We start from the raw sequence: 13367 nt of genomic DNA on the forward strand, positions 1-13367 counted from the left end.
AACATTTTCAAAGTTCAAAGTAAATTTATTATCAAAGTGCCATATACTATCTTGAGATTAATTTTCTTGCAGGCATTTACAGGAAAATAAAGAAATACAATGGAATTTATGAAAAACTATAAATAGCAAAGACTGGCAAATAGCCAATGTGCAAAGGAGTACAATCCGTGCAAATAATTTTAAAAAGTAAATAAATAATACTGAGTTGTACAGTTCTTGAAAACGTGTTTGTAAGTTAGAGAATCAGTTCAGCGTTGTGGTGAATAAAGTTATCCACTCTGGTTCAGGAGCCTGGTGGTTGTAGGGGTAATAACTCTTCCTGAACCTGGTGGTTCATCACCTTCACTTGACTTTCTGTAAAATTAATGTTTCTTTCAAATTATAGAGTCATCGAAGCTTTACAGAGAAATGCAATTATATGATCAATTTTGCTTTTTCAACTTGTATGTGAAGATATTTGACGTCTACTTATTCCTAGTAACCAAAATACATTAACAACATGTACATCTGAAACCGTCTGTAGCACACTGCATGAAAATACATAAGGAATCATCAGATCAGTCTGGAAGGGATTAATGTGCTTTAGTACCGTTAAAGTACCATGCAATCTACTGAACGGAATATCTTTTTCTAATTGTTTCTAAATAAAATGTTCTATGTAATGATCCTCCAAACGCAAAGAGAATTAACAAAGAAAGGAAGAATGTTTCTACTAATACTACATGAGCAAGAAACTGTAGCTAGTTGGTCTCTGTGGCGCAATCGGTTAGCGCGTTCGGCTGTTAACCGAAAGGTTGGTGGTTCGAGCCCACCCAGGGACGGTGCAATCTCTTTTTCTCTCACAGGGTTTCAGATATACGTATACACAACTGATAATTTGATTCACTTGAAATTAATCAATACAAAGATGCTGTTGTCTTGCATTACTTTTCTTGTCACCAGGAGGCGAGATCGCTTCTTAAAGCTTTTCGATGTTGTATATAGTTGCGGTGTCTTAGTTAATATTGTTCTACATGAATTATGTATATTTTCATAAAGGTATCACATGCAAAATATATTAAGATATTTTCTTAGAAATTATATTTTTCCCCATAATTCCCTTTCCATGCACCCGTATTGTTTGTTTTCTCTTCACATGTCTGTTCTTTGGTGGATTCAATCACATGAACATCACTGCTGTCACAGTCCAGAAATCTTTTAAAAATGAATTTTCCCCAAAAAAAAAATAAATTCTCAAATATCCGAATTGTAAAACGTAAGAATTTTGAGGCCGAGATTTGATTTTAAAGTCATAAAATATTTGGCACATTTTTCCATAAGATTTTTTAAAAATTTAAACTCATGTGCAGACTTTATTAGGAGCTTATATTTATTTACATGTCCAACAATTGAGCCCTTATATATAAAACAGCCATTTTGAAATTGCCTTATAATGCTACCTGGCGAGAAATTTTGAGCTTCCGATCTGGGTCCCCCTTGTTTCTCAGTGTAGTCGTTGGCGTATTATATTTTGTATGGTCTTTCTTCATTATTATGTTCTTTATCTCATTGCGTGTTCTTGCGCCGCACATCAGATCCGGAGTGATAATTATTTTATTCTTCTTTAAGTCTGTGTACTGGAAATGACATTAGACAATTCTGAACCTTGAATACCCCTTCTCTCATTTAATTCAGCATTTATTTTATTTGAATGTGTATTAGACTCCTTCAATCCAGTTCCTATAACTACCAACTCCAGGCCTTGCATTCTGTATTCTAATAAAGTGAATCTTGTGTCGTCGAATGCAATGTTTTCAAACATTATATGACTAAAGTTCGAGTTTAAGTCGAGACAACATGCCAGCTATATTTGAACTCATTTGATATCAAATGACTCAAATGAGTCTTATATCCACCCAACACTCGCTGTTTCGCCCAATCAATTCCACATAGTGTATATTACTATGGTTTTTATCATTGAGTCACCCCCGCCCTCCAATGTTGTCCTCCTTGAACTTTTGATTTTGCTATATTTCATTGTCAGTTATTTTCGATGCAATTCTAACTCCGACCTAATTTGTCCACTCTTAAGCTTGAATGCGGCGTGTGTAACTAGTTTAGACAATCTATTTCATAATATTTACTTACTTTTTATTATCAAAGTAAACTCTATTAATGTTAAAAATACGTGCAAGAATAAATTGTGCAATGCGTTTTTTCTCCTTTACATTGGTCGTCAATGCTTTCAGTATTTTTCTATTACATTCATCCACATCAATAGCGCGGCTGACACTCTGTCACTCAGGTGGCACCCTGGACTGGGGTTTGAGAGGCTTCCACACCCAACTCTCTTCAATAGCAGAAGAACCTTACACTGTGGTCCTTCCCCACCGAGTCTTTTGCGGTGGCTGAACCGAGCTTCAGTGCGTCCTTCAGAACGTACACGATTTCAATGTAGTATGAGTCTGAATTCGGGGCTATCTGATTTAGCACAATCTCACTTATTTTAATGATTAATCCCTCAAATAATCCGTAGTTACTGTTTCCATTTAATCGACACAGAATCTTTCACTATCTAAACTATACAATCACGTAGTGTATTTAATTTCTCGTGCCCTTCATTATGTGTAACAGTTTATTAGTTAACTTTGGCAAGAACTGCTAAAAAACTTATTCTCACATTCTTTGCAAATGAAACCGCTTAGGTTCAAGATTGTTTAATGTCATTTCCTGTACACAAGTGTAAAGGAGAACGAAATAACTGTCACTTCGGTGCAATGCAGCACAAAAAAAAAACACAATAAAGTTACACTAGACACAGGAGTGTCTGTACATAAGGTGACTCTGCCAGGAAATGATAAAGGAGTTGTGATTGGGGTTGTGGAGGCGTGAGTTAGCGGATGGAGGTGTTGATCAGCCTTACTGCTTGGGGAAAGTACAGTAACTGTTTTTCAGTCCGGTGGTCCTGGCGTGGATACTATGTAGCCTTCTCCCTGGTGGGGGTGGGACTATAGTCCATGAGCAAAGTGGGTGGGATCCTTCATAATGCACCTATCAGACCATTTCCATGTAGAAGTCTATTCAATACCGAATTTGTGATTACAGTATATCGATATTATAGATTACTAACACTATTTTGTGTGGTCCTCGCTCCATATTCACCATTGATAATGTTACCTTCCTTTTAGCATCAACTCCAAATCTACAGCTTGACCGAACTAGCTCCGTCACTGCATTTTCGTGTAACACACACAAAATGCGGAGGAACTCAGCCGGTCAGGCAGCATCAATGGAGCAATCAATAAAGAGCCTACGTTTCGAACCGAGACCCAGACATTTTGAGTCCTGATGAAGGGTCTCGGCCCGAAACGTCGACCGTTTATTCTTCTCCATAAATGCTGCCTGACCAGCTGAGTTCCTCCAGCATTTTGTGTGTGTTACTCTAGATTTCCAGCATCTGCAAAATCTCTTACGTTTACGATTTACTATACATTCGCCCTATTACTTTATGTGCCGATCACCAGCCAAGAGATAATACTCCAGGTGAAAAGACAAGCTTCAGGAGCAAAACAAAAATCTCTGGGTGATGTGTTAGTTCATCTTCATCCACAATCGCATAACGGAAGTGCTCACTTCCCTCTAAATAGACTGCATGGGATGAAAGGGTTTTTGGACCCGGATCGGGATTTGCTACTTGCCTTGAACACCATATAGCACGTAGGTCAATGAAGCTTTGGGCCTTTAAAATGACTACACAAACAACAACAAATCCAATAATAATGAAAAATTACTCTATAAATTGGGTGGCATATTATGCCAATAAGTTGACATGGGATATTTTCCTTTATGTGAGTGCTGCATTTCAAAACAATTAAAAATATGCGTACAAAATGCTGGAGGAACTCAACAGGTCAGGCAGCATCTATGGAGAGGAATAAACAGTCAACGTTTTGGGCCGAGTCCCACATACAAAATGCTGGAATGCAGGTCAGGCAGGATTTATGGAAAGGGTTTTGGGCCGAGACCATTCATCAGGACTATTCCTTTTCATAAATGCTGCCTAACCTGTTGAGTTCCTCCGGCATTTAGTTTCACCTTAACACAACGATGTTCGTATGTTCCAACAAATTACAATGCGTTATTTATTGTCCTTAGGTATTTATTTTTGCAGTTAGTTTTCCTTATTTCCCAAGTCTGTGAAACTTGTTTCATTTTCTTCGATGTAGCATTCCAATTCAAGTTTCCAGTTCACTTCAGCTAAGTTTGATAATGCTAAATCTTCATTCCACTATTGGTTCAGATTGCTCCCAATTGTTCTCTAGTATAGTGAGGGAAGGAGACGAATAACATAAAAGAAAGGAATGAGAAACGCACTGGTAGAAGTAGGATAACATTATTACAGGTAAATAACATTCTTTACCGTTTTATCATTATAACAAAGGTCCTGGACGATACGAATCCATCTCAAAATTCAAGATTGTTAAATGTCATCTCCAATACATAAGTGTAAAGAAGAAAGAAGTAATTGTTACTCCGACTCCGATGCAGCACAAAAAAACACACACAATAAGGTAAAGAACGCAATAACAAAAAAATCATAAAACAACAAAATACATAAGATAGTTTATATCCATAGATTGATCATAAAGTGACGCTGTAATCTTCTGAGGCATTTTAAAGATCCAAGTATAGTTATTATCTAAGTACTTTCGGTCACCATATACTACCCTGAGATTTATTTTCTCGCGGACATTCACAGTAAAGGCAAACAAAAGCAATGAAAACGGTGCGCAAACAAAGACGGACAAACAACAAATGTAAAAGACTGCAACTTGTGCAATTACAAAAGAAGGAAAAACAAAATAATAACACTGAGAATATGAATTGTAAAGTCCTTGAAAATGAGTCCATAGGTTGTGGAATCAGTTCAGAGTTCAGATGAGTGAAGTTGTCCATGCCGGTTCAGTAGACTTCTGGTTGAAGTGTAGTAACTGGTCCTGAACCTAGTAGTGTGGGACTTAAAAGCTCCTGTACCGGTGGCAGCAGCAATAGGAGAGCATGGTCTGGATGGTGGGGGGTCGTTGATGATGGATACTGCTTTCTTGTGACAGAGCTCTTGTTGATGTCCTCAATGGTGGGGAGGGTTTGATCTGTGATGGACTCGGCTGTATCCACTACTCTTTGCATTTAACGCGGTTATCAATCCAGTTGTGAATAATGTGGTTTTACTTCAGCCCACGAGGGCTGCATTTGGTATTTTTAAAATATTTCCCCTTGACATTCATTTGATTTTAGAATGCGGCATGCTAAACGGTTAAAATTTCGACTTAGCTAATCGTATTATTGTAGTCCTGTTCTTTAAAAAAAGGTAACATTAAATGCAGTTTACCGTGGCAGCTTATATGCAAGCATTTTGCAATGCGATTAGAAAAGGAGATTTTTTAAAGTGTTTTGCATAATTGGGACTCACAGGCCAAACGTTCTAATGTATTATAGGATAATATATTTACAATGCAATATGCATATCTTTACGGAGATTATGACGTATGATAGGAAACATGTTAACGGCATTCTGGTGTTAACTGCTCAAAGAGGATGAATGGAGTGATTCATTTTTAGTTAACTGTTATTGGCAGGTGAACCGTCTTAAAATATCGATCAAATATTTGGTACCTCTTTTGTGGAATGGTACTGATGGTGCGCCAGTGCGCCAATATTTCCGAGAAATTAGATCGCTAGATAGATAGATAGACAGACAGACAGATAGATAAATAGATAGATAGATAGATAACACACAAAAATGCTGAAGGAACTCAGCAGGTCAAACAGCATCTATGGAAAGGAATGATGATTTCTAAATAAAGGAATATTCTGGTTTCTTCCCCCTTCCTTTCCTGATGAAGGGTCTTGGACCGAAATGTTAACTCTGTTCCTCTCTATAGACGCTTCCTGACCTGCTGAGCTCCTCCAGCATTTTGCGTGTGTTGCTCTGGATTTCGAACATCTGCTGAATCTCAAGTGTTGAGACAGACAGTTAGATAAATGGGCAGACAGGCAGACAGACATTCATACATTCAAGTATGCATCATACAGAAATACAAACATTCATACAAGGACAGACCCAAAACATCAAATGAGGGTGAAGAAATAGTAACACGTACACAGGCATATGAACGAAAAGAGAAATAACACAAAAAAATCGAGGCATACAGAGACAAAGAGGCGAAATTAGTGGAAGAGCAAGCGTGTGGAAAATGAAAAGCAAAAAGACAGAGAGAAGCGGAGTCAAAAATACAGCGAAACAAAGATAAACGGAGGCAGACTAATGACTAAGCAAGGTAGAGAGGGGCAACAAACAGACAGACAGACAGAGAGAAAGCGGCTGGGTGAGGCAAGATAGACAAAACCAGAGGCTGATTTTCTATACTCAAGTCTTATTTACTTTGACTAATGCCACAATATTTTTTGCGCAGTTTTCAATGATTTCGTTTCATCCCGGGCTATGATGTCCATCGATTTGTTTCTCTGGTCGGGGATAATGTAATTTAACCCCGTTTGACATTCTCTGCTTTCCGCCTGCTTGCCATATTCTTTCTGTCCCTTTCTCTCCGCGTCTCCTGATCAACGCATTAAAGACATTAGCGTAATTAATGCCTGTGTGGGCCCCAACCCCCACACCCAACCCACACCCCCGGAATAAAGCTCTGGCACAACATCATTACCAATGTAATATTGACAACAATTGGACAAAACGCACACACAACGCTTCAGATCTTCTTCCCTGCCGCCATCAGATTTCTCAATGGACAATGAACCCATTTACACTATCTCACTATACTTTGCTCTCTTTTTGCGCTGCTAATGTAATTATACATATATCACATAAGTAGCACTATATATACGTATATATATCGTAATTTATAGTTTTTATTATGTATTCCAATTTACTGACGCCGCAGAACAACATAGTTCACGACATATGCTAGTGATAGTAACTTGATTCTGACATTATTTTAAATACCAATCGTATATCCTTAATCATATGTGTTTCTTTGCAGTTGTTTCGTGCCTTTACGTTTATGGCCAGGTTTATACTTATCTCCAGTACATTTTAAACAAAAAGGTTCTATATTTTAATATAAGCACGAATGTGTTCGTGCGCTCTGATTGTGCGGGGAATACATCGCGTTCACTGATGTGACACACAATCACTTGTCCTTCCCCTTTCCCGTTCCTTTGTTTCATTCAGCTATTATCTCCACGCCATCTATCTCTGTCTCTCGTGTTTTTACTCTCTCCATCACTATCGGGTCCCCCTCACCCCACTGGTGAAATGGGAGGGAAGGGGTTGGGGGTGGGGAGTTAGGTGGGGCGGTCCTATTTACGTGCGACCAAGGAATCATCAAGGACAATTCGACAATTGCCAGCACGCGTTCCGGAGAACCGATTCATTGATTGTTACCGACCAGCTTCTTCGTCACAGATTTCATTAAGAAAATTAGCAATAAAAATGTATTTCAATGAACGCACGCCGGAGTGTAAATTAATTATATCATTCGATAATTGCACTCAGCCCTTGTTACTTTGGGATTATGTTTTTTCGGAGATTCGTAAAAATTAATTTCAATCGTCATTTTAAATGGGTCAGATCTATGATAATGTTTGCATAATGAAAAAAAATTCACACAAGAAAGGGGCCCAAATTCCGGTTTATCGAGAAACGAGCTGGAATTATACGTACTGGTTATTTTGACCCTATTTGAATCCGTATTATCTCCATCCCCCGCTCAGCTAAGCAGTAGGAACAGCGCCGATCGATATATCCCCTCGCTATTAAGTAGGCGGCAGAGGGGAGCATATGTCACCGTGGGAAAGGCTGGCAGTCTCAGAACAAAAGAACACTATTCCAGGCAGGAAAGACGTGGTTTCCTAGCAACAGGCGCTCGGCTGGCTTTCTCCAAAACTGGAGTGCACTCTGCTGGTTGGGAACTGAATGGATAAAAATCAAACGGATAGAAATCAAAGCGCATCCAATCAACCTTGCTTCAAGCCAGGGGGATAGTCAGGGCGCCTGGAAAACAGGCCGGGAAAACAGGGTGAGCTGGTGACTGGGTACTGAACGACCCCACCGTCACAAAGAGGTTTCACACTCCTGTAAGTGTAAATCTTGAACAACCTCTCATGGTCTCAGAATACAAACTCCACAGATAAGAAAGCTCACCAACGTCTCTACTGTGTGAGGAGGGTGAAGAGAGCTGAACTATGCTCACGACCTTCTACAGGTGCGCAGTTGAGAGCATACTGCATCACTGCATCACTGCACGGTAAGGAAACTGCACTGCGGTGAACAGGAAGGTTCTACAACAGGTAGATAAAACTGCCCATCACGGGCACCAGCCTACCCACCATCAAGGGTACATGTACAGACAGGTGCCAGAAAAATAGGCCAGCAATATAATGAAGGATCCCACGCACCCTGTTCATTGGTTCTGTGTTCCACTCAAAGAAGAGGCCACGCAATATCCACGGCAGGACCACCAGACTCAGAAAATCACTTCCCCAAGCCGTCAGGCTGGGCAACACATCGACCCATAAACTCACTTCACCACACCACCACTAAAAATATTTTTTAACTTCCTGTCAGAATCACCTTATGAAAAAGTGCTCCTGTACCTAGCGTCATTTTATGTACATACAATCAATTTACAGTATTTATATTTATTGTGTTCATTATGCTTATTGTCTTTTATTTTCTTGCATTAGATCCGGATTAACAATCATTTATTTCTCATGCACGCTCGCGTACTGATGAACGGCAATAAACAACCTTGAGTTTTGGATCTTGAATATCTAATACAAAAATGGAGGCACAAGACACCGCAAATTCTGGAAATTGGAGCAAGTCGAGTCGAGTTTATTGTCTTATGCACAAGTACATGTATGCAATGAAAAACAATCGCAGTAACTTTGCAGGTACATAGCATCATAAAACCATAAGACATAGGAGCTCCGTCGTTCTATCATAGCTGATTTATTATCCCCATCAACTGCATTCAGCAGCATTACAACAATAATCCACTTTACTGCAATGGTGGTGAAAGTGATTAACTCAGCAAGTCGAACAGCATCTATGAAGGCAAAGCGGTTTTAATCTCTCCCTCTCCCAGTGTACAGTGCCCTCCTGCTTCAAACATCCACCATTGTCCCTGTACCTAAAAAGACCAGAGTAACATGTCTGAACGACTGGTGTCCTGTCGCACTCACCTCAATAATAAGCAAATGCTTTGAGGGGCTGGTCAAGGATTACATCTGCAGCTTGCTAACCACCCACACTGGACCCTCTGCAATTCACCTACCGACACAACTGATGACGCAATAGCCGCAGCTCTACACACTGTCCTTACACACCTAGAGAAGAAAGATGCTTATGTGAAAATGCTGTTCTTGGACTGCAGTTCAGCATTCCACACCATAATTCCCTTCCAAGTTCGACAAGAAGCTCAGGGATCTCTGCCTTCACCCTGCCTTGTGTAACTGGATCCTGGACTTCCTGTCAGATCGCCGGCAGGTGGTAAGAGTGGGCTCCGTCACCTCCACCTCTCTGACTCTCATCACAGATGCCCCTCAGGGCTGTGTCCTAAGCCCCCTCTTTTACTCTCTGTCTGTGTCGCCGTTCACACCTCCAATCTGCTCATTAAATTTGCTGACTACACTACATTGATTGGCCTAATCTCAAGTAATAATGAGGCAGCCTACAGAGAAGTAGTCACCACCTTGACACAGTGGTGTCAAGAAAACAACCTCTCCCTCAATGTGGCAAAAACAAAGGAGCTGGTTGTGGACTACAGGAGGAGTGGAGACTCGCTAACGCCTATTGACATTAATGGATCTGGGGTTGAGAGGGTGAACATCTTTAAATTCCTCGGCATACACATCACTGAGGATCTCATGTGGTCTGTACATACCGGCTGTGTGGTGAAAAAGGCACAACACCTCTTTCACCTCAGATGGTTGAGGAGGTTTGGTATGGGCCCCCAAATCCTAAGAACTTTCTACAGGGGCACAACTGAGAGCATCCTGACTGCCTGCAACACTGCCTAGTATGGGAACTGTACTTCCCTCAATCGCAGGACTCTGCAGAGAGTGGTGCAGACAGCCCAGCGCATCTGTAGATGTGAACTTTCCATAATTCTGGACATGTACAGAGACAGGTGCGTAAAAAGGGCCCGAAGGATTATTGGGGACCCGAGTCACCCCAATCACAAACTGTTCCAGCTGCTACCATCTGGGAAGTGGTACCGCAGCATAAAAGCCAGGACCAACAGGCTCCGGGACAGCTTCTTCCACCAGGCCATCAGACTGATTAATTCACACTGATACAATTGTATTTCTATGTTATATTGATTTCCTGTTGTACAAAGTATTTAGTATAAAATGCTATAAATTGCACATTCCTAATTTAGACGGAGACGTAACGAAAAGATCTTTACTCCTTGTGTATATGAAGGATGTAAGAAATATAGTCAATTCAACGATCATCAAAGTTGCTGGTGAACGCAGCAGGCCAGGCAGCATCTCTAGGAAGAGGGACAGTCGACGTTTCAGGCCGAGACCCTTCGTCAGGACTAACTGAAGGAAGAGCTAGTAAGAGATTTGAAAGTGGGAGGGAGAGGGGGAGATCCAAAATGATAGGAGAAGACAGGAGGGGGAGGGATGGAGCCAAGAGCTGGACAGGTGATTGGCAAAAGAGATACGAGAGGATCATGGGACACGAGGCCCAGGGAGAAGGAAAAGGGGGAGGGAGGGCAAAACCCAGAGGATGGGCAAGGGGTATAGTCAGAGGGACTGAAGGAGAAAAAGGAGAGAGAGAGAAAGAATGTGTGTATATAAATAAATAACAGATGGGGTACGAGGGGGAGGTGGGGCATTAGCGGAAGTTAGAGAAGTCAATGTTCATGCCATCAAGTTGGAGGCTACCCAGACGGAATATAAGGTGTTGTTCCTCCAACCTGAGTGTGGCTTCATCTTTACAGTAGAGGAGGCCGTGGATAGACATATCAGAATGGGAATGGGACATGGAATTAAAATGTGTGGCCACTGGGAGATCCTGCTTTCTCTGGTGGACAGAGTGTAAGTGTTCAGCAAAGCGGTCTCCCAGTCTGCGTCAGGTCTCACCAATATATAAAAGGCCACATCGGGTGAACCGGACGCAGTATATCACCCCAGCCGCACATCGGGAGCACCGGACGCAGTATATCACAAGTGCTACACATGCCCTCACACTTCTTCCCTTACCACCATTCAGGGCCCCAGATCCTCGCACTTCCCGTTTCTACCTCCTACCCAAGATCCACAAACCTGCCTGTCCTGGCAGACATATTATCTCAGCTTGCTCCTGCCCCACCGAACTCATTTCTGCATACCTCGACACGGTTTTATCCCCCCTTGTTCAACCCCTTCCGACCTATGTTCGTGACACTTCTCACGCTCTTAAACTTTTCGATGATTTTAAGTTCCCTGGCCCCCACCGCTTTATTTTCACCATGGATATCCAGTCCCTATATACTTCCATCCCCCATCAGGAAGGTCTCAAAGCTCTACGCTTCTTTTTGGATTCCAGACCTAATCAGTTCCCCTCTACCACCACTCTGCTCCGTCTAGTGGAATTAGTCCTTACTCTTAATAATTTCTCCTTTGGCTCCTCACACTTCCTCCAAAGTATAGGTGTAGCTATGGGCACCCGTATGGTTTCTAGCTATGCCTGCCTTTTTGTTGGCTTTGTGGAACAATCTATGTTCCGTGCCTATTCTGGTATCTGTCCCCCACTTTTCCTTCGCTACATCGACGACTGCATTGGCGCTGCTTCCTGCATGCATGCTGAGCTCGTTGACTTTATTAACTTTGCCTCCAACTTTCACCCTGCCCTCAAGTTTACCTGGTCCATTTCCGACACCTCCCTCCCCTTTCTAGATCTTTCTGTCGCTATCTCTGGAGACAGCTTATCTACTGATATCTTCTATAAGCCTACCGACTCTCACAGCTATCTGGACTATTCCTCTTCTCACCCTGTCTCTTGCAAAAATGCCATCCCCTTCTCGCAATTCCTCCGTCTCCGCCGCATCTGCTCTCAGGATGAGGCTTTTCATTCCAGGACGAGGGAGATGTCCTCCTTTTTTAAAGAAAGGGACTTCCCTTCCTGCACCATCAACTCTGCTCTCAAACGCATCTCCCCCATTTCACGCACATCTGCTCTCACTCCATCCTCCCGCCACCCCACCAGGAATTGGGTTCCCCTGGTCCTCACCTACTACCCCACCAGCCTCCCGGTCCAACATATTATTCTCCGTAACTTCCGCCACCTCCAACGGGATCCCACCACCAAGCACATCTTTCCCTCCCCTTCTCTCTGCCCTCCGCAGGGATCGCTCCCTACGCGACTCCCTTGTCCATTCGTCACCCCCATCCCTCCCCACCGATCTCCCTCCTGGCACTTATCCTTGTAAGCGGAACAAGTGCTACACATGCCCTTACACTTCCTCCCTCACCACCATTCAGGGCCCCAGACAGTCCTTCCAGGTGAGGCGACATTTCACCTGTGAGTCGGCTGGGGTGATATACTGCGTCTGGTGCTCCCGATGTGGCCTTTTATATATTGGTGAGACCCAACGCAGACAGGGAGACTGCTTTGCTGAACGCCTACACTCTGTCCGCCAGAGAAAGCAGGATCTCCCAGTGGCCACCCATTTTAATTCCACATCACATTCCCATTCTGACATGTCTATCCACGGCCTCCTCTACTGTAAAGATGAAGCCACACTCAGGTTGGGGGAACAACACCTTATATTCCGTCTGGGTAGCCTCCAACCTGATAGCATGAACATTGACTTCTCTAACTTCCGCTCATTCCCACCTCCCCTTCGTACCCCATCCGCTATTTATTTTTATACACACATTCTTTCTCTCACTCTCCTTTTTCTCCTTCTGTCCCTCTGACTATACCCCTTGCCCATCCTCTGGGTTCCCCGCCCCCCCCACCTTGTCTTTCTTGCTGGGCCTCCTGTCCCATGATCCTCTCATATCCCCTTTGCCAATCACCTGTCCAGCTCTTGGCTCCATCCCTCCCCCTCCTGTCTTCTCCTATCATTTTGGATTTCCCCCTCCCCCTCCCACTTTCAAATCTCTTACTAACTCTTCCTTCAGTTAGTCCTGACGAAGGGTCTCGGCCTGAAACGTCAACTGTACCCTTCCTAGAGATGCTGCCTGGCCTGCTGCGTTCACCAGCAACTTTTATGTGTGTTGCTTGAATTTCCAGCATCTGCAGAATTTCTGTTGTTTTCAACTCAACGATGAACGTTTAGAGTCATCAGAACCGTGCAAAATAAAAATCC

The 13367-nt window shown here is 42.6% G+C and overlaps 1 non-coding gene across 1 annotated transcript; it reads left to right on the plus strand.

Annotated features, from left to right (window-relative positions):
* Positions 1 to 747: 747 nt before the first annotated feature.
* trnan-guu (transfer RNA asparagine (anticodon GUU)) lies at positions 748 to 821 on the plus strand. Its single transcript has one exon. It is a non-coding gene; the product is annotated as a tRNA-Asn (tRNA).
* Positions 822 to 13367: the final 12546 nt, after the last annotated feature.

This window comes from Mobula hypostoma, chromosome X1 (genome assembly GCF_963921235.1).
Source record: "Mobula hypostoma chromosome X1, sMobHyp1.1, whole genome shotgun sequence".
Classification (NCBI taxonomy): domain Eukaryota; kingdom Metazoa; phylum Chordata; class Chondrichthyes; order Myliobatiformes; family Myliobatidae; genus Mobula; species Mobula hypostoma.